The 26,451-nt window shown below is 41.4% G+C and overlaps 1 protein-coding gene across 1 annotated transcript in view; it reads left to right on the forward strand.

The window, feature by feature from the left end:
• LOC142427506 (uncharacterized) overlaps positions 1 to 26,451 on the forward strand; it is a 68,554-nt gene that overhangs the window by 13,679 nt on the left and 28,424 nt on the right. The window lies entirely within an intron of this gene.

Raw genomic sequence — 26,451 nt, forward strand, 5'->3', positions numbered from 1 at the left:
GTTAGTTTAACAACGCTTTCAAAACAAATGAAGAGGTGCTGGAGTTTGGCCTGGGCCAAGTGTGGGAAAGGACAGTTGGGACTTACCATATGGGTACCCATGTTCTGTGTTGCTGTCCCTCTACTGACATGGCCCACCATTTTGGGGGCAAATGACCTTCCAGACTTCCGCAGAGTGTATGCTCTTCCAGCTTTCAGTGCCTGAAAGAGAGCTGAACCTGTTTCTGGATCACAGATGTTCCAACCAGTAGAGTGCCCACCTACTTGCCAGTTGTGCCTGCCACACTTGCATTCTCTTTGTTACCTCCCCCTCCCCCAGGTGACAGCACAGAAGTACAATAAATTAAAAATAAAGAAAATAGAAGGTGTGTGGGACAATTCATCCTGAGGATGAATGGACCATCAACCACCACAACCCTGAGACAAGAACTAGATGGTGCCCAGCTTCTACTGCTAATTACTCTAAAGGGATCACAAAAGAGGGTCCTGATTCGAGTGGGAGAAGAAAGTGGAACAAACCAAAATCATAAAATAGATCAGGCTTACTGGTCTGATGTAGACTTGGAATCCCCAGATTATGGCCTCTAGTGACTCTTCACTCTTGGAACTGTACTCACTCCTCTGACTCAGGTTTCAGCCCAACAATATACAGGCTCAGAGGGGAAAAATTACATCTGAGAGGTATGCACTCCTTAGAAAAATCAACCATACTAAATCAAGAGAGCTTTTGCTTATGGATCAGAACTTTTGAAAGCAAGAAGGAATAGGAAAGAAGGAGGACTAATATAAAAACACAAGGAGGGCTGAAGTGGGAAGAATGCTGGTATGTCTTGAGAATTGCAATCAATGTATGAATTCAATGGAATACAATTTACTCTGTAAAGTTTGAAATCATAAAAAAGTTTTTTTTAAAAATGAAGAGCCCGTGTCTCATTAATGCTTTCTTGTAGGATAGTTATCATGTAGCTGTAATGAGTGTGGGTAACAAACTTTTACCTTTGTTTCTAAGTTTTCTTGACATAAATCTACAAAATTTAAAAGCCTTCAATTCAGTCAAGATGGGAAACTCTCCACAGGTAGTTATGTGACATCACATACCAGTGATCTCACGCAGAAGGAAAGCTCTGGCTATATAGTGACTTTGCAAATACCCTCCTTGGTTTCCCTCAGTGTGTCAGTCAACTACATTAGGATTTTAACCACTAAGTCCACTGCACTTGGAAAAAGTTTCAGAAAGGGCACAAGCTCAAGGAAGTATAATCTACAGATATAGGCATTTTTATAGATTTTGATATTGAGATATATGCCACAGTAAAATACTGGTAAAAAAAAATCTGGCTCAAAGACAGTAAAGATGTTCCACAGGGTTTAGGCTGCATTCTTTACAGAGGAAAGGGGAAGTATTTAAATCAGGCTATTCGGAGGGCTTGCTCTACCTTAACTTTACACATACTTTACAGCCACTGTAGTCAAAACAGAGAGGTACTGGCATAATGACAGATATTCAGAACAATGGAAAAGAGCCAAAAACCCAGAAGTAAAAACATCAGCATACAAGCAACTGATCTTTGATAAGGTCCCAAAAAATATTAAATGGGAAGCAGATGCCATCTTTAATAAATGGTACCAGAAAAAATGGATATCTACCTGCAGAAAAATGAAGCAAGACCCTTACCTCACTTTGTACTTCTTTTTCTTTTGAATTCATTTTGTTGAGAATTTGTTAATAATTATTTGTTTCCTAACAACAGTATTGGCATAGACAATATTTTCTAGGGTGTTCTAAGAGGAAATTATCGCACAATGTGCACTAGTGAGTATTCATTAGAATGAAAAAATTCAAGATATATCTGAGGATGTAGACAAAATTTGAGACAACATGATCATTTTTTAACTGTATTAAATATTTCTAAGTTTGACAACAAATGGCAGTAGGTTGTATCTAAATTGTAAACTGAGGTCTGAGCAATACATAGTGCTCTGAAATCTGCCTGGTGAACGATAGACAAACCCCATTCCAATGAAAAGAAGGCATGGTCAGATGCATGAAGGTTCCCTAGAGTCCATGCACGGTGGTCCCTGAAGAAGTGCTGACAAGGTGGGGAAACCACAGCTTCTGAGAGGAAAGCCTCACTGCCTTCATTCCCTTGTCTCTGCTGAAACTGAGTTTGTGTTTGTGCTCACACTGACTTCCCATCACTGGGTATCTTGCACAGTAATACATGGCTGTGCCCTCAGGATTCACAGAGCTCAGTTTTAAATAAACATGGTTCTGGGTGGTGTCCCTGGTGATGGTGACTCAGTACTGGAGATCTGGATTATACTTTGTGCCCCCATTCTCCCATATCCCAATCCACTCCAGACCCTTTCCTGGAACCTGGTGGACCTAGGTCACATGATAGCAGGTTAAAGAGAATCTAGAGACAGCACAAGTGAGAGATAGGGTCTGTGAGGGCCTTGCTAGTCCAGGGCCTGACTCTTGTAGCTGCACCTGGGCCTGTACAGCTGGGGATAGAGAGAAACACAGTGAGTCATGTGCTCGAATGCTGCACTCCCAGACTTCATGTCTGACTCCCTGAACCACTCACCTCCCGGAGTTGCCAGGAAGAGGAAAACCCACACATGCTTCATGTTCATGTGGATAAGATTCGTGACACCCAGAAAATGCTCTCCGGGTGAGAAGGAATATAAATTTTAAGTCCATGCGTGCTGTGGTTTCCTTTGGGTTCGTGTCAGGCATTTGCGTGTGGGAGGTGCATGGTATGTAAAGGTGGAAAGGGCTGAATGGGGCCCCTGCCTCTGGGACTCACACTAGAAAAGCAATGCTGGTGGAGTCCTTGGGAGAACACAGCCCTCTCTCTGAGGTCTTCACTCTACCAATCATGCGGACAGCTGTGCAGATGTTAAGTTTAATGTAGCTTTACATCCATTACCATCAGAAGTACACAGATGATCTGGTGAAATTAAATACGATCTCTATCCTTACCATGCAATGGAATCAAGACTAGGCCTACCTGAATCGTTTCATACCTCTGACCATGTAGGGAATCAAGTATATGTCATCCCTAAAACTCTTTGTCCCCATAACATTTCAGAATATTTGGGAAGGGGTAAAAGATACTTTGTCATATTATGTTTTTAATATTGGAATAAAAAGGTTTCCTAACAACAAGGTTATTTGTGGGGTTACAGGAACCCACAGAAATCATAAGAAGGTCATTTTTCTTCCCATGGCTTAGTACCCTATGTGGGTGATGGGTATTCTGAGCCCCCTGCTGACAGCAACCCATCACATACAGGAGAGGTGTTTCCTGGGCTTACACTGCCTTCCAACTTCTGCGGGCCACACAGTAACATTTTCTCTGGTCATAAGCATTCAGACTGTTGGTCAGGAGTGTGACCTGGAGTTGTCTCTGCAGATTTCCAAACATGGCAGTGGAGCTACCATAGAGGTCAGCACAGCAGTTCTAACTGCAGTCTTTATCCAGGCTCCTGTGGGTTCTTAGCACCCCTGCAAGTCAACTTTCTCCCTGAGGTTATTTTTTATCTCTGGTCCCTCAGTGTGAAAAGCTTTAGAGGTAGAGAGTGCTACAAGTTGCAAACACTGAGTTGGATATAGTGAAAGGAAGTATGATATACAGACATAGCTATAAAGATTTTGATATTGAGATATGTGCCACAATAAAGTACTGGTATAAAAAATCTGGCTCAAAGACAAAGTTATTCGACAGGGTTTAGGCTGCATTCCTTACAGAGGAATGGGTAAGTATTTAAATCAGGCTTCTATTCAAAATAATTGAAACAGGAACTTTTAGTTAATTATTCGATATTAAGAGGAAAGTTTCTAGCCAGAATTATTTTGGGGGTGGTTTTCTGTTATGTTTGATGGGAAATTTTGCAGATGTTGGTAATTGTTGAAAACAATAATCTAATGCCACTGAACTACACCTGAGAAGAATGTTGCAAATAGTATTGTGTTGCATGTTTCATGAGAAAAATATGTTCCAATGTATGACAGAAAATTTTGCACACATAGCTGGAAACTGATGGAAATCCTTGCCAGTACAACATATCAAATACTGTTTAAAATATTGAACAGGAAAAGGGATTATGATATAAGCCAGTAACTGAATTTACCAAAAAAATTCATAATGAAATAGTCTATGTTTATCATTTTATTTTATTGTTCATTTTTGCCCAAACCAGTTTATAGTTAGCTGTGGTAGTCATATAATCATTTGTCAATTTGACAGGATTAAGAGTGAAGGGGTAGAGTCTAGCCAGTCACTCAGATCATAGCCAGTGTGGCCTCTGTGTTGACATGGCCTTCTCCTGAGGATTCTGGGAACTCCTTTATTCCTCCTTGGATGTAGGAGTCTCTCTGTCTCTGTCTCTCTCTGTTCACTCCCTGGGAGACATTGCAGCTGACAAGACACATGCAACTATGCTAGTGCCCTGAGCTGGAGAAACCATGCCATGCTGGACCCATGCCAGCGCTGAGATGCTTACAATGCAACCGGATCCGGAAGACTTCCCACCCACTGGCCTGTGCTCTTCTTACGTTTGGCATCATTGCATGTGTTTTGTGAGTCTGAAGAAGACTTTAAAAATAGCTATCGGGCATATGGTCTAAGATTGGACTTAAGGACTTGATCTGGACTTGTCTGGGATGTTTTCTCAATATTTGATTGCTCTTGTATATAAAGCTACTTCTCAATGACACAAGTGTCTATGAATTTGTTTCTCTAGTCTACCCAGAGTAACACAGATACCATATCATAACACAGTTCAATCACATCAAGCAGTATTTTATTATTGCTACCACAATCAGTATGAAAACATCCTCTTCTTTCTTGAACTCTTTAATATCGGCTCCCTTTTACCCCACCCACTGCCCCACTGTACCTCCAAGAAACCCTTGTTTGTCTTGCTGCCTCTATACATTTATCAATTCTGGGTTTGTACTGTTAAACAGAAAAACACATAACAAAACTCAAGAGTATTACCCCCAGTTGCAAAATACATCTGAGATGAACCCGAATAGGAATTGGGAGTTGAGGAAGAAGGCAGTCCGAATTTAGTCCTCTGTCCTTCCCTGGAGTCCAGGACTGAGCCAGATGTGTTTCGGATCAATTATGTCAGTCTGGCTACTGGGGTGTGGTGACCTTGCTGGATAACTGCCTTTCCAGGGCTTCTGTGTTCAAAAATACTCTTTAGGTCCTATAGCCTGCCCTTTCTACCTTTGGCTTATCACCTGCTAACATCCCCAAACTGATTGTTAAACATATTACAAGAAAAACACAAGACACCGAGAAAACGAACTCCCTGCCTTCCAGTAGATTCTGCCTCATAGCACAGCCCTATTTTGTCATCTTTGCCGGTGAGGAGGGAACACTGTTCTTTTAGCAGCACAAGCGAGGGATGCTTACAAACCACCATCCCTGCACTGGCCGCAGAGTGAGACCGCTGGCTGTGGGGAGTGGGAACCACTCCTGATGATGAGCCGGCTCCATCTCTGTGTGTGCAAAGTTCTGTTGCATGCAATGTCTGTGGGTAAACTGCTTTTGTTGGCGACCACAGACAATGGTTTAACAGAATTATGCTGTTAAGTTGACCTTACACTACAATAGAGGGGAATACTGTTGGAAGGAAGAATAAGGCTATTTTTATAAATCTACCTTTAAATTGAAGCACAGCAAGTGAAAAAATATGCTTAAAAGGAAAACCAAGTGTTTGATCGCCCCTGTGAACAACTTGCTGCTGTGGGATCGCCAAATTTGTGGGTGGTAGCTGGGTTGGGAGACCGGGATATAATACCGGGCGTCCTTTAAATTGGTTTACCCACAGAGAGCACAGCTGTGCTCTCAATCATGCCGTCCCAGTTCACAGCACCTTCCTGTGTTTTGCTTCCCTTACAGGTTCTGTGGCAACTCCCGACCGAACAGTTGATACTTCAGGAGCATCCCACAGAAGCCTGCAGAGACAACTGGAGGCTTGATGCTGAACCACAAGGTCCGCAGAGGGAGGAGAGCTCCCACTGGTGATAATCCCTAGCTATGCCCAGCTCCCTCCTGCAGATGATTAGACCAGGCCACGTGGAGAGTCTCAGCACTCGGGAAACAGGAGTGCTTGGAATCTTCCAGGAGCGGGGCTAGGTGTCGGTGGAGGTGTTTCTATTTTGATTTGAGAAAGGAATCACAAAGCTCCTCACCCTGCTAGTAGAAATGGGACCTGGCATTTCCAGGTTTCCCGGCAGTTTTCCTGCACAGGACTGGTACCTTTCAGAACTGGTGCCCAGACTCTAGCCTGATCCACTTCTGAATGTACACTCCTCTTCCTTGGGCCATCCACTGTACTAGAAAACTTACACCCCAGGACCACGCATAAACAGCGGATAATTCTGAGCTGTACAGGAAACCACTGTTATAAGCACAATAAAAGTTCACTCTTCTAAGAATAATTCACAGAGTCCATAAGGGACTCTAGTGGATTGATTATACTCCTCCCTTGCCCCAAACCACAATAACCTCTGTAAATGCAGACCGGTATCTCTCATGAATATAGATGCTAAAATCCTCAACAAAGTCCTGGCCAATGGAATCCAACAGCATATAAACTTTTTTTTAAAGACCAATATTCTCAGGCCAATGAATCAGGACAGAAAATCAACAATAAAAATATCCACATACAATTGATTTTTACAACAACCCAAAAGACATTAAATAGGAAGCAGGTGCCTCCTCAATAAATGGTGCTGGAAAATCTGGATATCCACCTGCAGAAGAATTTGGATATCCACCTGGATATCTTATTCCATGCATGAAAATAAACTCGAGGTGGATTAAAGACCTATATGTAAAATCCTGAGCTAGCAGGATCATTAGTGAGAAAATTAGGACATTGCTAGGAGGCCTAGTTCAGGGAATACATGGGCTGGCAGAATTAACAAAAGAAACATACTTCATAGAAGGTAAAATAGATCAATGGGACCTATGAAAAAGAAAACACTTGTGTAAATCAAAAGTTTATTTAATAAAAGAGTAAAAAGAGAGCCCACAGACTGGAATATGATATTTTCCATCTAATGACACATCAGATAAAAGACTAATTACTAAGATCCACAGAATGTTACAAGCTTATAGCAAGGAAAAAACAAACTTTTGATAAGATGGGCAAAAGACCTGAACAGACAATTCACACAAGATGACAGTTAAATGGCTAATAAACACATGTGGAAATGTTCCAGGTCTTTAGTCATCCAGGAACTGGAAATCAAAACAACAATGTGATACCAACTAAAGCCCAGTACTGTATCCCAATTTCAAAACAAAACATAACTGAGAACAATAAAGGGTGGAGAGGGCCTGGTGGGATAGGGACTCTTGTACACTGCTAGTAGGCATGTAAATATGTACAGCCACTGTGGAAGGAGATATGGCGATACATAAAACAGATGGAAATTGAACTACCATATGACCCACCAATACCATCACTGGGCATATACCCCAAAGAAATAAGAAAGAGATGACGAACAGACATGTGTTCCCCCATGATCATTGCAGCACAGTTCACAATAGCACGAAGCTGGAAACAAATTCCCATCAAGAGAAGAGTAGATACATTTTTTTTAAAACACTCTGATACATACACACAAATAAATAGAATCCCTAAAAAGCAGCAATGAAACACCTCAAGTCGTGGTGGAATCTGGAAGACATGCTGAGTGAAGTTAGTCAAGCACAAAAGGACAAATGCTATCTAAGTCCGCTGCACTTGGAAAAGGTAGCAGAATGGGCACAAGCTCAAGTTTACTGGCCATCAGGTCTTCTGGCTGGGAACTAGATCACCTGGGAAAGAGCTGGACCGGTGCCATGAACCACAAATCCTGTTCAAGGTAAGTACAGTGGAGGTCATTTGGCCAGAGGGCACTTCCTGACCTTATATCTGGGATCCATTGGTGGCGGGAAAGGGGGCAGGAGGCTGAGTGGTAGCAATATGGATCTGGGGTGAGGTCCCCTGGAGAGGGTGGTGGCCCTCTCAAAGGGGTGAGGCTTATTGATGGTAGGGGTGGGCAGCTCTGGAGAGTGGGGATGGAACAGTCAATTTTGGGTGAACATAAGTGCGTGTCTGTTGGGGTGTGGGAAAGGAGAGCTGACAGCCAACTGGGGGAAGGAGGGACTGCAGGTGCTCTTGGGATCAACAGGTAGGGAGGGTATTTCATGTCTTGCACTGGGAGAGCAGAGCTGACCTAGGACTCTGGGTTTACCTGGGAAGCTAGGCCAGATGTCACAGAACAGTGGGAAACTGAATCCTGACTCTCAGAGTACAAGTCATGCTGCAGAGCTGCATCTGTGAGATCCCCAAATGGGAACTCCACTGGGGGAATTGGATTCTACCCCAGACTCACTGTAACCTGAGGATTTAAGCAGGAAAACACATGGTGTCGGGTTGAAGAAAAGACCTGTACCAAGAGCTGTGTACTATTGGTTGTCAAACAAACAAACAAGTCTTGGTACAGCGAGTGTGCTGTGTTAAGACCTGTATTATCCTGGCAACCCTGTGTGGCTGTCCTATTGCAGTCTGCTTATACTCATCTATATTAGCCTGTCTCTCAGAGGTGTGCCGCCATTGGGGCTCACCGTCTTGAAGCAGTGTAATTTGTTTTATTATTTTTCAGAAAATGAAACCTAGGGATGTTGAGCCCACAGGGAACGAAAGTATAACAAGGGTTTAGGGTGCTTGAAGGGTGGAGGAGACAAAAGGGAGATGATTTCCAGAAGTCTGGGAAGGAACCCTATCATTTGGAAAACATGTTATGAGTATGCAAGCAATTCCACAATTAGTTTAGACAGAATTGAACTATGGAACAATGAGACCTATACAGTGGTTCCCAAGTTAAATCATTTTAATTTTATCCAATAAAAGGAAATAAAGGAATAGATCAAGGAATGGGTTTGGAGCTTGCACTAAATCCTATCCCCAATTTAAGAACAATCAGTTCTTACATCATGGCCCTGCTTGATCCTCAGCTTAATGAAATGATCACTTGATATAAGGGCGCTACAGCAAAGTGGTGAAGAAACCAGAAGGTGCCTGACTATCAATCAGAACAGTGTCTGCAGTCTTAAAAGCTTGTATTCAAACAAGCAGCCATCTAAGCAAGGAGTCTGCTAACTCCACACTGAGAAAGCACAGCAGCTCGTGTGACCCAAAGATGGCAATTACAAAACAGCAGTACAGTGAGGAGAAAAGCATCAGAGCACACATTGTGAACACCCAATTTGTGGAGGCCTATGGGCATGGTGAGAGCCCCAAACCCATCTGCAGAGCATCTGGTCAGACTGAGCCACTGGCAGATGGCTCTAGTCACAGGCAAGAGTCTCCGTCAACCTTACTGTCAGAGACCATGGTCATCCTGATTATGCAAGGTTGAATTCAACACTTGGCCAGGGGACCACCAAACAGACGAGACTTCAATTTGTTCTGGGCGCAAGCATTTCTTACTGGTTCTATGACAGAAACCTCTTCCCTGGCTTTTTGAATATTTTTGGTGGTCTTTTCCTTCTTGCACATTGTTTGTATGTTTGTCTTTATACTATTATGTTTTTACCCTTACCACCTTAGCGCATTTTTGTTTGTTTTTGTTGGGTCATCCAGCAGTGAAGTACAGGTAGAGCGGATGCATGTTGATAATAATGTCTATAAGGGTCTATAGGAATAGGTAGGGGGAGATCGGGAGGGAAACAGGATTTGGGGAGTAACTAATGAAGATGGGAGGGGGTGGGAGCACTAGGACAGATTGTGATTGCATAAATCATCTTAGAGGCAATTTACCTATGGCGGGGCAGGGGACGATGCTCTAAAATTGATGTGGGGCGATTGTAAAATTCTCCATGACAGGATTGAGTAAATAAACTACAAAATAAACAATATAAACCATTAACATCTTAATAAAAATATTATAAATGATATCATAAGTGATGTCACAGATGAAAGGGCATAATTAAAATAAGAATACCATGAAGAAAATTATGTGGAGACCAAGGTAATGGAAAAATAGAACAATTCCTGATAATAATATTAAATACTGTTAAACAAAATACAGAACACACAGAAAACAAACTACTGGAGAAATGCAATCAAAATAAGATACAAATTGGAGACACAATTTCCATAACCCACTGGCACCAAGTGAACCCACACTCACAGTGACCCTCTAGGACCGAAGAGATTGCTCCTTAGTGTTGTTTCAGCCGCCAGAAATCTTTTTCCTTCATTGAGAAATTGACACATATGTATTAGATAATCAATTTTAGACTCCCTTTTGAATGTGCAACTGTGCTATATAAAAGTAATTTTTAAATATGTTCAAAATAAAAGTGTTCTGAAACATTTGTTTATCAACTAAGATTCTTTAATATAGACTTAAAAACACTTTATGATGATCTATTTCAGACATCATACTATTCTATAATTCAGTCCTATTAAGCAGTGTTGTACAGTCACTACCACAATCCGTTTCAAAACATTGTCTTCCTTCTTGAAATCCTTTATGTTAACTTCCCTTTACCTGCCACATCCCCTGCCATAGCCCCCAGAACCCTAATTCTAATTATTGTCTCTGTAGATTCACCCATCCTGGGGTTTAAAAATTTCAAAATATAGAAAAAGACCTAACCAGGAGTCAAAAAAATTACCAACAATGACAAAACACCATAGCAATAAACCTGTACCTGGAAAAAAAAAAACCCACAGAAAATATTAAAAACCAAATCAAGCACAAAGGGTATCAAAAGGGAGATCAAATGATAAAGTTTTAATCATTCAAGTCAGATTTGCCATTTTAATTTACTTTAGTCCTTTCTCCAATGCTCTCAATCTGAGCACCAGGTTATTTCCATTCCTCAATTAAGGTTCGAGGGAAATTTCCGGAGGCTTATAACCGGTGTAAATCCTGTAAGTATGTTTTGAGTTTTTCCTGTAAGTGTGTATTGAGTTTTCAGTGTCACCCACAGCTTTCTGCACACCATAATCTCACAATTTACGCCCTGATACTATCCCCCCTTTTGGATTTTAATGATACAATTTATAATCCTGGCACATCTTTTCAGAGCCTTATCACTCTCTCTTGGATTGGCTGGTGATTTTGAACTGCTGATCTTGTACTTGGCATTCCAATGTGAAATCCAATGTTGTATCAGGGAGAGTATATTTGTATATCATGTTTATTACTTATTTATTAAACTTTATTTTCCTGATTATGATAGCCATATAGTTAAATTTAATAAGGAATGGTATATGTATTGAATTTTAAATATTAAATAATTTATCACTTTCTGAATATAAAAAGCTGTAATATATTGTTATTTTAGGTAATTACTTGGCTAACCAGAATTAATCTAAATGTTCTGTACCGCACTTCATCAGGGATGTTGTTCGGTGTTTTTGAGTCAGTTTTACTCACAATAACTGTGTGTACAAGAGAACAAACACATAAACTGCCAAGTCTTGAGTTATCCTCACATGCTCCTAACTTTGAGACCATGTTTGCAGCCACTCTGTCTGCGCATCTAACTGAGCATTTTCCTGTTTTGCTGACACTTTACTAAACAGGATGTTCTTCTCTCGGGACTGGTTCCCCAATAACATGTTCAAAATATGTGAGAAGGCTCACTATTCTCAATTTTAAAGAGCATTCTTAGATATTAGTCTGAAATTTCCTCCTCTCGTGACACATTTGCTTTATTTATTAATAAATCTTTTTATTGGGGCTCATACAACTCTTATCACAATGCGTACATACATCAATTGAGCAAAGCACCCTTATACATTCGTTGCACTCGTCATTCTCAAAATTCATCTTCCACTTGGGTTCCTGGAATCAGCTCGGTTTTCCTTTTTTTCCCCTTCCCCTTCCCTCCCCGCTCCCCCCTTTCCCCTGGTCCCTTAACAGTTTATAAATAATTATTATATCTTATCTTATACTGCCCGGCATCTCCCCTCACCCACCTCCCCATTGCCCATCTCCCAGAGAAGAGGTTACACATAGATCTGCAAGATCGTTTCTCCCTTTCTACACCCCCTTCCCTCCTGGTGTCTCCACTCCTTCCGTGGGTGTTGAGGGGTTCGTCCGTCCTAGATTCCCTGTGTTTCCACATCCCTACTGCACCGCTGTACATCCTCTGGTATAACCAGGTCCACAAGGTAGAATTGGGGTCTCGCACAACACAGGGACAAGGGAACAGCGAGTGGTTCAAAACCAGAGGAGGGAGGGGAGGGGAGGACTGGTAGGGAGTGCCAAGGGCAAGGTAACTGAGAGGAATTACTGAAACCAGAATGAAGGCTGAACATGGTAGTGGGACGGGAGGAAGGAGAAAGGAAATAGAGGAAAGGAGTAGGAGGCAAAGTGCATACAGAGAAGCCTAAATACAGACATGTACATATGTACATATATTTATGATTATGGGGCCAATAGGCCTATGTGCATATATTTATAGGTTCAATAGTAGGGTAGCAGATGGACACTGGGCCTCCTCATGCATACTCCCCCAATACAATAGCACCTTGCCCTGCTAAACGGTCATTGCATGATACCCACTGTGTTGGACAGGGTTCTCTAGAGAGACAAACCAGGTTGCTAGTAATTATATATAAATATACTTATAAAGATAGATATATAATACAAGAAATGAACCGTTAAATTATATACAGATAGATAATACAAGAAATTAACAGTTAAATTATAAAGCAGTGAGACACTAGCAGTCCTTTAAGACTTGAGAGCTGCCAGTTGCCAGTCCCCTTCTGTAGAGAGAGCTGGGATATATATCTCCAGGCAACAAACAGGAAGGCAGGTCCTCAACTGTCATCAACTGTCGGTCCCCAGCTCCAGAGATGAACATTCCAATCATGTGGGCTTAAAGGGACCTTAACTTACAGCGACAAAGTCCACAGGCTAGGCATCCCACAGGTAGTGTACCACTTTGAATTGAGGCACAGAACAAGCAAGGCGAAGCTCACCGAGCCATTTATCCCTCTGCCCTTCTGTTAATCCTACTTGTGTTTATCGGCCAGGCTGGCACAATAAACTATCGCACCCACCTTCCCGACATGATCACTGAAGACAGACCTGTGTGTAAGCAAACGTGGTAAAGCAAGCTGATGGTGCCCGGCTATCAAAAGATATAGCGTCTGGGGTCTTAAAGGCTTGAAGGCAAACAAGCAGCCATCTAGCTCAGAAGCAACAAAACACATGGCCTAAGTAAATACAAGGTGCTGAATGGACCATGTAGTAGACACCAAGGAACAAAAACAATCATTGTGTGATCACCTTCCTCACATAATCGCTGAAGACGAAGTGTGCATAAGCAAGTGTGGTGAAGAAGGCTGATGGTGTCTGGCTACTGAGAGATATAGTGTCTGGGGACTTAAAGGCTTGAAAGCAAACAAGCGGCCATCTAACCCACAAGCAACAAAGCTCACACGGAAGCAGCACACCAACATAGGTGATCCTGAAGGACAGAGGAGACCAGGTCTCAAACAACAAAGGCCGGGGGTGGTGGTGGTGGGAATCACATCATCGTGAATGAGGGGGAGTGCGTGATGGGGGACCCAATGCCCATCTGTAGACAGTTGGACATCCCTTCCTGAGGGGTTGTGCGGTGGAGATGAGTCACTCAGGGTTCAGTGTAGCAACCATGAAACTCAAAACCTTCCTGTATTTCCTGAATGCTTCCTCCCCTCCCAATTATCATGACCCCAATTCTACATTTGCTATTTTTAAAATCAAAACTGTCCTTCCAAAGAATGTGGACTCTTTATGACTCCAAAGAGGAATCTCACATAGGACTCCGCCAAGAAGATAGATCACTCCAGTGCACCTGTTCCCAGTGTTGAGGGTCTCCATATGCTTTGTTTCTGCATCAAGGGAGACAATGGGTAGCAAGCATCCCTGAAGACATGACACAAGTTTGGCCCCAGAAGTCACCACAATTATTTTCTCAGACCTAGAGATCTTTTGTCAGTCACTACCCACAGCCCACAGGGAGCAATGCAGAGAGACATCTCCAGAGACCTGACCCTTCAACAAACTTTGATTAAGAGATATAATGAGAATGACCATGTTAATCTGTTGACTATTTGTACTGTGAATTGAGAAGGCTAGTTCCTTCTCAAGCTTTCAGTGAGGAGAAAATGTAGAGAGAAAAAAACACCATCCTTGGGGATGCTGAGAGCTAAGTGAGGGAACCCCGATTCCAACAGGAAATTCTCCCTGTCATCCATCTGTGCCTGTGTAGGCCTGGGTGTCTGTGCTCTGTGGGTCCTGCGTGGCCCCTGCTGCCCAGTGTCTTCCCTGCAGGGGATGTTTGTGTCTGGGCTCACATTGACTTCCCCTCGCTGTGTTCATTGCACAGTAAACACGGCCGTGTCCTCAGCAGTCACGCAGCTCAGCTGCAGGGAGAACTGATTCTTCGGTGTGTCTCTGCTGATGGAGAGTCCAGTTTGGAAGAACGGATTATAATATGTATTACCATCATACCTTATATCTCCCATCCACTGCAGTCCCTTCCCCAAGGGCTGGCGGAACCAGCTCCAGGTGTAAACACTGGTGATGGAGATACCAGAGATACTGCAGGTGAGGGAAAGCTCCTGGGAGGACTTCACCAATCCTGGGCCTGACTCGAAGCTGCACCTGGGACAGGATCCCTGCAAACAAAAACAGATGGTCCCAGTCAGTGACTTGAAGTCACAACCATCCCCATAGACTCAAGTCAGATGTCTGAGACCCCCACCTTGGGGAACTGTCACCAGGCACAGGAGAACACACAGCAATAGCATCTTTAGACCACAGCTTTGCTTTCCCAAGAGACCTATAGCCCTGTCTTAAGAGGACTGATAGCCTTCTTAGCCCAATGGTAAATTTTACCTTGGTGCCTGAAGAATAATTTGTATGTGAGGGAGCCCTGTCCTTATAAGCAGAAAGTGTTAGAGACCAGACTCCCCTCTTCCTTCTGAGCCCATTCTAGGGTAACTGCTTGCTTTAGCTCATATGCATGTTAGTCTATAATGAAAGAAGGTTTTTCTGAAGAGGTGTGTGGTAAAGGACAAAGAATGTCCAGAATTTCTGAGTCCAGTGTTCTCTTCTTCCAGCCTCTCATTGCCCTTGCCCTACCTTGGACTTCTATAAGTCCTGTGTCCCAGAGAGTGGGCAGGACAGGGTTTGTTGAAAACATCCATTGGACACCAAGGCATCTTCAGATCACACTCTCCAAGACCCATTTTTTTCCTGTCCACCCTGACACCTCCTAATTAACATCCTCATATTACTGAGAAGTTTTACATGTGTGAGAGTAATATCTATTAGAAGCATTAACACCAAATCAGTCCCAAGGAGTTGGGCTTGATAATGTCTCAAAGGTCCAACTCTTGTATGAAGCCATTCAGTTCCAATTCCCACCCACTCCTCCCTTGAGGAGATCCCCTCATGTATCTGGTTTCCGAGAATCACTGCAACATCCCCCAGAAATTCATGAAAGCTTGAAGGAATCAATCACGTGGTGGTGGGGTCTGGTCAGTCCAAATTCTGAAGATCAGGAGAGGTTAAACCAGACACTGGGTAGAAAGATATGTCTCACTCCTAGCTTTGCATTTTATTTATGCACATCTGACCTGAAGCCTCTGACAGAATGTTTCCAGTTGGCATTGTCCTGCTACTAAGCTTATTCCGCCAGGATTTTCCCAACCTTGGGTCATGGTCATCACCAACTCCACTTCTCTTACAAGCAATAGACACACCACATCCCAGAGCCTAATGATCGAGGTCACTCTCAGTGTAAGTAAAGAGATTCGAGTGCCAAAGGGTCTCAGGGAAGAACACGTGGCCTATAAAAGTTGGGCTTAAGACAAGATAATGTTTTCACTCTGTAGCCGCTAAAAAATGCAAGATTCTCAATAGACACGCACACACGCACCTTTGTTTTCTGGAATATCGAAAATGATGTCAAATCAGTCGAATCCTGGTTTCAAGTATAAAAATTCAGAAGAGCAGTAGGTGGAAAACCATCATTTGAGAAAATAATCAGAGTAAGAAGAACCAAGAACAGTGTTTTAGATCTTGAACCAAAAGACACTTTCTTGAGACCCAACAGGCACTCTCCATTAACATTAGGTCCATCCATGCAGTTGATCCTCAACATTTAGAGAATGTGCGCAGACACTCTTAAATGTCCCTTACCCAGGGGGCTCTGGTTCAATTGAAATGGGAGCATCTCCAACCAGCGACAACCTCTCCATTTGTGCTCTGGACACAGCCCCATTACAACTGCTCATGGGTCTCACCTTACATTTATTCCCTAAACTCAAGGAGAGTCTACTTTTGTAAAACTGTTCATATTATTGACTCTAGAAGCTGCGCCACTATCTCTAGCCATGCTACTTTCTTCAAATACTTTCTTCATAATGTATCATTTTCAAATAAATGACAGTCAGTATAATGTCTTGATAATTTAGAAGAGTCTTTATTTGGTTATAACTGGATGGCTAGAATCTAAAAGTGATTTGTTGTTTGCAGTCCCAAGTCCACATTTCAGTCAATCTTTTAAAGGCAAAAAGCTTATTTATCCTTTGTCTAAGATGTACTCAAGCATGGACAGAAGAAGAAAGAAAAATTAATGCTACTATTCTTTAGGCTTAGGGAGCATTACAGGGCACAGCATTGATTATAACATTCTGCAACTAAAAAAACCAAGCATGCATTACCAGGTACATTCCTTATCATAAAAGAAACAATGCCAAAATTGACTATAACAACCTGGTTACCATAACCATAAGATTAACTACACCGTTCAGATTACAACATCAAAGGAAGCAATATTGAATCAGAACAAATGATATATTGAAGAATAGTCAAAACTAATTGTGTCCAGAACCTGGGAACATGGGAGTACATGCTAAAATTAATCACAAGCAGATACTTTCCCATAAGAGGAGGGAGAAAGGACAGGTCAACTAGCAGTCTACGTTTTGAGATGGGAGGGAGGAACAGGTAAGTCACTTAGCAGCTCACAAAAATGGAGTTTCTTTTGTTAGCCTCAATAACACAGTTTAAAATATTTTCCCCAGACTAAGCTTTGACACCATTCATTTACTGAATATATATATATATATATATATATATATACACACATACATATTACAATGGGGAAATCCAAGCACAAGGTTTTGGTTACCTGGACTTCCTTGGGCCAGAATTTGCTGAAGGGAATAAGCAATTGCTTTGAAACGAAGACACATAGATATCAGTACAATCCAGGGGTATAAGCACAGGACACTAGCATTTTTCATGTGGAGATAATTGAGTCAGTTCCCTTGTCATATGTGCACTCGCAGAGCATCACCTGATCCTGTTCATTTTACCAAGTCCCCATCTCACCGTCTACCCTTGGTGCTTGTCTGACTGATTTAAGCTTGAGACCATGATGTAGCTGCACATGAGTTCAGCTCACTTCCATGTCTGAGTTTGACTGCCACAATCATCTCAGATAATTTCATAGCAGTGGTTCATAGGGGTCTCCTTAAATGTCACCCTCATGACATTACCCATCTGCACATCATTTTCCTAACAGGGTTGGTACACATGTTCTCAATGAGCTCCTGGGTGCTCCCTTTACTCTGAAGGAGCAACACATCCAACTCTAGACGCAGATGGGTTTCCTTTGCAGTCCCCCATCTCCTGGAGTTAGGCTTGGTCGGTCACTTAATCAAGGTGCACTGAATCTCTCAAAATTCTGAAAGGTGGAAATGATGAAAAATATGGCTCCAAGGAAAATTCAATCATATTTGCTCCAGTTGTCTATAGTTGTACACGAAATAGACATACAACACTGCAGCCTAAAATTACAAGAATTTTGTTGTTGTTGTTGTTTTATTTGTTGCTTGGTTTCCCCTTTTATTCTTTTGATGCAAAAATGTCTGATTTTTAGAAGGTCACTCTCATCTATATTGTTTCTTTGTGTGTACTTCTTTTGCTCTGTTTGACAGTGTACGAGTGCCCTGCAATGGGGCACTTACATGTGTCCCTGCTTCCTTATAGATGGACCCTATAGCTCTGGGATTGACGTTAGGTCCTTGATCATCTTGTGTTCGTTTTTGTACATGAGCTGTAGTTTCAGGTCTCTTTCATCTTCTGAGGGTTGTGATTCAATTGTGCCGGCACCATTGTTGAAAAGAATGTTGCTGTCCCTTATAAATTCCCCTTGGACCTTTATTGAAGATCAGTTGCCTGCTTGTGGATGGATTATTTATTTGTTTTCTATTCTGTTCCATTGGTCAAAATGCCTGTCATTGTATGAATGCCAGATTGTTTTGATGGCTGTGGCTGTAATAATTGTAAGGTTGGTTTCTGTGAGGCCCCTACCTTGTTCTTATTCTTTTGGGGTCTCTTGCTTATCCTGGGACTCTCCGTATGAAGTCAGTCATAGGTTTTTGTTGTCGTTGTTGCCGTTTTCATTTCTTTAAATGATTAAGTTGGTATTTGGATTGGAATTGAATTTTATTTAAATATCTCATTAGGTAGTATTGACATTTCCTTTATATTCAGTATCCTTATCCATGAATATGGCATATTGAGAATGTGAACAGATTTGCATTGGGAAGCATGACCATTCCTGAATCATATCATCTAACTGGAAAAGAGAGACTGAAAATAGATAAATAAAGACACAAAGAGATTTTGGACAGTTCTGAATCTGGCCTGCACACTTCCTACTGAAGATGAGAGTCCTATGGGAGGCACATTCTGCTTTGATGTGGTCCATTCCCTAACTAATTGCCTGCATATCTCTAACCTGGAACTCACCTCCCCCAGTTTCTGTGGAGAGTTACTCTAATCACTATTTGTGATCACTGCAGGCTGTACTGTAGAGTGATTGCCACACTTCTTGGGTAGTGTGTTAGTCTGGGTTGACTAGAGAAACAATCCTGAAATACTCATATGTGTGTATGAGAGAACTTGATACTAATGAGCAATTTTACATTATGAAAACATCCTATTCCAGTCTAGATCATTCCATAAGTCTGGTATTACCCCACATGTGAATACTAGTACATAAATTCTTCTTTAGACGCACGAAGCCATGCAATGATGTTGAATACAGGAAGATCGCAAGCCAATGGGTGAAAAGTCTTCTGGATCCAGTGGTGGTGGAAGCCTCTCAGTGCTGGCATGGGTCTCCATGTGGCTCCTCCAGTTTCAGGTCTCTGGCTCCATCAGCCTAGCTCTATGTGTCTTGTCAGTAGGAAGACGAAGCAGAGAGTATGTGTCTGGCCTCCAGTGAGATATTAATCTCAATTGGACCTCTAAATGAGGTCATCAAGCTGCAGCCTGGGTGACAGGTTAAACTCTACCCCTTCACCCTTAACAGTGTCAAGTTGACACCAGATTTTTTGACTACCACAGATAGGTTGTACTATCTCTGTTATTCGGGAGCTAAGGCTTCCAGGGCATCCTACTAGAGCTCTCCTGCCTTGTTCTGCAAGCCAAGTCTTTTTGTGCATATATCAGCCTCATGCTGGTCTTGTAGACTTATGTCCCTGAATCTCAGCACCTCCATCATCCAAGCTAGCTCCTTGACTGGGAAAATTAGGTCTAGAGATTTGGGGGTCTTCACACAGCCGGCTAGTGTTGAGAGTCGATATCAACGTGGAGTCTATCAGCAAAGGTTACTGATCTTTCACTAAATTTGTGTCTACTTTATGCTGATAATCCTTCATTCTGGAAGTATAGGATATCCCTCTTGCAGTTATTTTCCACTGGTCTTTGTGGAGTCCCTCCCATGTGTGCTACTCAGTCGCCATATTGCTCCGTCTCTGAGATATAGGATATATATATATATATACAAAATGTTTCTCTACAATTTTAAACATTTTTACTAAACAAAAAAATTAAAATGTAAAGCTATTCTTCTAAACTTTCCCCCAAAGAATTCTATCCCCCTTGATTGACAGCACATCAGAATGAAAGTTCCACAAGCCTCAAGGAAGTTCTCTTACTTTTGGGGACACCCAGAAATATGCAGGGGAAAGTCAGCTCTTCAGTGTCCATGGTGTAAGGTTTGTCCTTGGTATAAAATCCTCTATGGACAACCTTTCCAACTCTTGAAGAATGAGCTGGTGTATTGTCATGATAGATAGAAAAGATCTTTTGTGCAACATTCTAGGATGTTTTCTCACTAATGTCATGTTTTATTTTCTTTAAACTTATTCATAGTAATATTCTTAGGTTTTCTATGTCTTATGAGAATTTCACTCCAGACCTACCTGTTAGAATCCATAAAATCGCTGTCATATTCTGAATTGAACTTTATCCCTTGAATATCGACCTAGATGATTCCCTCAGAAGTAACTGTTTTCATTGTGTCTTTCTCTTTGGATCATAGTGATGCATCCAAGATTTATCAATAATTAAGTTTCATTACCAAAAGCTGGCTTCATTAATTTCAGTTTTCTTTTAAAACAATTGTGTAATATCAATATTTTGAGCTCATTGATGTATGTGTACTGGTTTCTGGCACCAATCAAGAAACCAAAATTATCACTTAAAATTTAAAATACAGAACCATGTGATATTCTCACTTCATAAGTTACCTCCTCAATGGTAACTCGACGGTCTTCTTCCACAAGCACTTCATGTCTGCCAGTTTCATCATTTGTAGCAGTTGACTTTTTCCCCTCTTTGGCTCATCTGTGAAGTTTCCACTATATTTCTTATAACACTTGATCCATTTTTTAACTATCATGTGTGCAGAAGACAGACTTTCTGTCGACCTAGTTTCTTTCTTTCTTTCTTTCTTTCACGACTTCCACACAAACATGTATTTTTAATCACCCTAATGAAACCAAGTTGAGTGTGTTACTGAGAAAATATGGCCACAGTCATCCCCTGATAGCAGAGGCATGTTTAAACATGTTTTACTTGGAATAAACACATGAATGCAGAATTTATTTTACTAATTCTTACATAAACTATAGCTCTTCTTGGCTAGGCAAAAATATGTATGAATGTGTGGATAACTGCAACTGTGAATTTATTGATAACATAACCACATATTTATAAAGGGTTAAGCGTTCTAATTTGATTTGGTGAAGATGGTCATAAGTGTAATTCTCATAAACTGTCATTTACTCTGCAGATGAATATTTGTATTTACATGGTAAGTTTTAAGGCTATATAGTACAGTTTTTCAATCTTAGCATAATTGATATTTGGGGTTATATATTTATTGTGATTTTAAAAAAGGAATCCCTGGATTCTATCTACTAGTGCCAGCAGAACTTCCCTAAGTTTGGCAAACTGAGATAAATTTCAAGAATTTCAAGGTATCTCTGGGAGAAAATATTTCCTCTGAAATGTGAGATTGTTAATATCAATGTGCATAACATTACCCAGGTTATTCTAAATATGATATTGCAGTAACATAGATTGATGAGTATTCATATAAATGAGAAAATTGATGATATATGTGAAAGCTGGGGAAAGATTTAGTTTTTTATTGTTAAAAGGTCATTTTATTGGGAGCTTTTACAACTCTTATTATAATCCATATATCAATTGTATCAGGCATATTTGTACATATGTTGCCATCGTTCATTTCTAGATATTTACTTTCTATAGAGCCCTTGTTATCAGCTCCTCTTTTTTCCTTCACCCCAGATGTAGTTTTAACGTGATCAATGTTAGAAACAATTCTGCATTGTTTCTAAACTTTGCCATTAATGATGCCTTTTAGTTCCCTGAACTGCAAACCAAAGTCTCACCAAGAACCATTGCTTTGAAATAATCTCTGGGATGATCAGTGGAAGACAAACAAATCCATCCACTTGAAAAAGTATTGTTCCCTGTCAAATTTTCCCTAGAGTTACTGTGCTTGGGAGTCCCCAGGGAGGTGGTGACAAGGTGTGGAAACCACAGCTTCTGAGAAGAAGCCCACACCCAACTGCTTTCCATAGCATCTGCTGAGAAGATAGGGCGCTAAACTGAGTGTGTACTGGGGACCCCAACACACCGTCCCCCTGCTGGCTACCACAAGGAATTTTTTGTCTGAGCTCACACTGTTTTCCCAACACTATACCTGTCTCTTGCACAGTAATAGACTGCTGTGTCTTCATAATTCACGGAAGTCAGCTTTAAACAATCTTGGCTCTTGGAGATATGCCTGGTGATGCTGACTCGGGACTGGAGAGTTGGAGTATCGTGTGTACTCCCCTGGACTCCATATCATACCAAACTACATCAGCCCCTTTTCTTGAGTCTGGTGGAACCAGTGCACACGATTGCTGGTTGAAGAGAATCCAGAGACCGTGCAGGTGAGGGACGGAGTCTGCGAGGGCTTCACCAGTCCCGGGCCTGGCTCCTGTAGTTGCTCCTGGGACAGGATCCCTGGACACAGGGAGAAACCCACTGAACCATTTGTTCCGAGGTAGAATTCCAGACTTCACAGGGAACCCCTGAAGCATGCACCTCTAGAAGTTGCTGCCAGAAAAAGGAAAACCAACGCATGTTTCATGTCCCTGTACATGAGGTCTCTGACACCCAGGAACTGTTCTCCACGATGAGGAGGAACCCGAGTTTAAGTTCACGTGTCCAGTGTTCTCTTGTGGCTGCCTAAGAGAAGTTTGCATGTGCGAGATGCATTTGTATGTAAACGTTAAATAAGGTGAAGGAAGGTCCCTGGCTTAGAGACTCACACTGTGGGGAGAATGATGCTGAGAGTACCATTGAGAGAAGACAGTTCTGTCTCAGAGTTCTTCACTTCTACTAGACCAGGGTTCTCTTTATCCACCCCAGGACATATTCAGGCATCCAGATTTAGTTATGGATCCAGGAAATCTCTAGGAATAGGGTAAATGAACTTAGACTCCAAGGTGTGGATGGATATTTAGATAGTGTCAAAAATAAAAGATAGATTGGTGAACACACCTGCAGATAAATAATTTATGTTAGCTATGTGGAGATAATAAATAGATATAAAGAAAGATCTCTCACTGCTGTATGAGTCCAGTCAGACTTAGCACGAATCTGTAGGACAGGGTTGAACTGCCCCTATGAGTTTTGGAGACTAACTTTTTATGGGAATAGAAAGCCTGAGCTTTCTCTGCACAGCAGCTGGTGGTTTTCAACTACTGACCTTAAAGAACACAGCCTCACACGTACTCACTACACCACCATGGATCATGTTGGGTTGTGATCCATAAGGTAATCAGTTCAAAATCCTCACCCATACATCAGAGACACTCTGGGCTTTCTACTCCCCTAACAAGCTCCAGTCTTGGAATCTCACGAGGGCAATTCTACCCTGCCCTATAAGGGCCCTGTGAGTCAGCATCAGCTCAATGGCAGTGATTTTTTTTCATAAAGAATGACAGATAATGGTAAATGGAGAAGTAGACCAATAAACATCAAAGAGTCACCAACTCTCCAGGGTTCCCTGAATGCTCACATTTTTAATCATTCCAAATGTCCATTCACTCTTGTTGAAAATATTAAATATTCCAAAGTATTAATAAAGGAATTAAATGGTCCCCAAACATTGACTCATGATGAAACCGGAATCAAGGTGCTATTTGTCATACACCTTGAAACATTCATTAACTTGGGCGAGTAGTCTGCACCAAAAATATCTTTGGAGTCAGGTGCATTGAAGGGTTATTGTGCCAGGAAATACCTCCATGTCAACATAAATTAGATTTTGTTTTTCTCTGCCTATGTGTCTGTCTGTCTCTCTGCCCTCAGTTTACCTCTCTGCCTAGAAAATATTCCCTTTCCCCTGAAATGGAATTTCTTCAGAGTCTGTAGATCATGACCTTGAAGGAGCACTTTGGGAAGCAGAAACCATCAGGACCACAAACAAAGATAATACATGGTCCTCAGTTCACAACTATGTTTCTGAATAACCAGGACTTCATACTTTGATCTCTGATTATTAGCACCTGCCCTGCAGAGTGAGGATTCACTAGCCCTCATAATCCCTGTTATCTTAGCAGCCTGACAGCCACCTGCCCCTATCATATTCAAGGTCAGTAGTTTGAACCCACCAGCCACTACATGGAAGAAAGACTTGGATTTGTATTTCCCCTAAAGAGTTACAGTCCCTGAAGCTCACAGAAGCAGATCTACCTGTCCTGGAGGGATGCTATTAGTCAGAATTGGCTTGATGACAGTGAGGCTTTGTTTCGTGTTGTTTATCATATAAGACATCAGCCTGCCACTTAATCCAAGGATTTGGTACTTGTGAGTCCTCATTTATCATGTGAGCTATTTCTTGATATCAATCTCTGTATATATATATATATATATATATACACACACACACACACACACACACATCTACTTCACCAGGTTTATTCCTCTGGGTAACTCAGATAAGTATGTGTATGGATGTGCATGTGTGTGTGTTATTGAGAAGATTTTCAATTCAGCTAACCTAACAGTGACTTATAGAATATTTCACTGCATTGAAATATCACCAAACAAAATTTATATCTTTTTTTGGTGTTTTGGTTTTCATTGTCTATTAACTATGTCTAAAATAATGTAGTGGAATGATGTCCTATGTGAATGACTATATATCCCCAAAATAATTGAAAATGAATTAAATTCAACTAATCGTTCAACTAGAAGTAAAATGCAAATATTTTCAAACAGACAATTTTACACAAACTCATATTTACTTCAAGCCTTTTTATTTTCCAATTACATAGTACTGAAGTTTAATATTATTTCAAGTGGTCTCATTGATGTGAAGTTTAAGCACTTGTTTGTTGGAAAAATGTTCATCTTTCTAATCCACCAAGCTATTTTCCTTAGAACTGAGGCAGGCTGTTGTACTCTACCCGTTGGTGTTGTGATGAGTGGAATATCAACTCAAGTACACCTACCAACAACCGTGATGTCAGTGGCTTATTCGTAATTATTAAAATACCAACCTATTTCTCTTCAATATTAATTATACTGTTTGAGAGTTCATGATTAAAATAGTCATGAAACTTATTTTCTTTTTCATAAAGTGGTAAAAATAAGTGTGCACAATTTAAAGTATACATATTTCTTCCATGAAAAAGAAGAACAAAAATAAGCCAGAATCTTTTCCTGGATAGAATTCAGGTTACAACATTTAAGAATATTTTGTGGTTCTGAAACTATAAATATATTAACCAAGAGTCCTGCATTGTTTTAGGAGACACTCAGAGTGACGGTTCATGAGAGAGAGCTGCCCCGTACGGTTTTCTAGTGTGTGATCCTGATGGGAGCAGGCCATCAGATCTTTTCCCAACTGAGATACCAAGTAGCTTTGCATTGCCCAACTTTTGGCTAGTGTGTTAGTCTTGGTAGACTAGAGAAACAAATTCATGGACACTCACATGTGTATAAGAGAGAGCGTTATATAAAAAAGTAATTTTCCATTAAGGAAACATCCCTGCCCAATCTAGATCAAGTTCATAAGGCTGATATTAGCCCATATGTACAATACCAATCTATAAAGTCCTCTTCAGACTCACGAGACACATGCTATGATGCCAAATGCAGGAAGATCACAGGCCAGTGGGTGGGAAGTCTTGTGGATCTAATGGTGTTGTAAGCCTCTCAGTGTTGGCAGGGGTTTCCACGTGTCTCCTCCAGTTCCTAGGGCACGGGATCTATCAGTGCAGTGCTATGTGTCTTGTCAGTAGAGCATCTCTCAGGGAGTGAGCAGAGAGAGAATGCCTCCTGCCTCCAAGGAGGAAACACAGGAATTCCCAGAATCCTCAGGGGAAGGCCATGTCCACACAGAGGGCTTATTTGCTATATCCTGATTGGCAACCTAGACTCCACCCCTAAACTCTTAATCCTCAAACTGACACCAGATTATGCATCTAGCACAGTTAGCAGTTGAGCGCTTACCTATTCTGCCACCAAGGCTCTCTGTTACAAATTTAACTAGGAGGGAATGCAAGGTGGGAAATTCACTAAGCTCCATGGATAACTTTGAGACTGAAGAAAGGAGCTCTGTTTCTTTTAACCTTTGTCCCAGGTTTAATTCTTTAGTAGAACCGCTGCCCTCTGCCAACACTCATACAATACTAAATTAATTCATTACTTATTTACAAAATGCCTCTATATTCCCATGAACTCTCAGTCCACAGAGTTCTTCTGAACATATATGCATTTTTCCAGTTGTCCTAGACCCTTCACTCTGAACGCACTATATTTCTCATTCCTGAGGTACAACCCATTGCCATGATGTCATAGAAAGTTAATGATGTGCATACCTAGATCCTTTTGATTCTAATTTCTGTCCTATCGTCTCCTACAGAAACCAAAGACAATCTGCTCTCAACTCAACGTTTGGTAAGCACTCTTCAACGGCTAAGCATTACAGATCCCAGACAATCAACGTTCACGGAAAGCAACACAAAA

This window comes from Tenrec ecaudatus, chromosome 15 (assembly GCF_050624435.1).
Source record: "Tenrec ecaudatus isolate mTenEca1 chromosome 15, mTenEca1.hap1, whole genome shotgun sequence".
Lineage (NCBI taxonomy): Eukaryota > Metazoa > Chordata > Mammalia > Afrosoricida > Tenrecidae > Tenrec > Tenrec ecaudatus.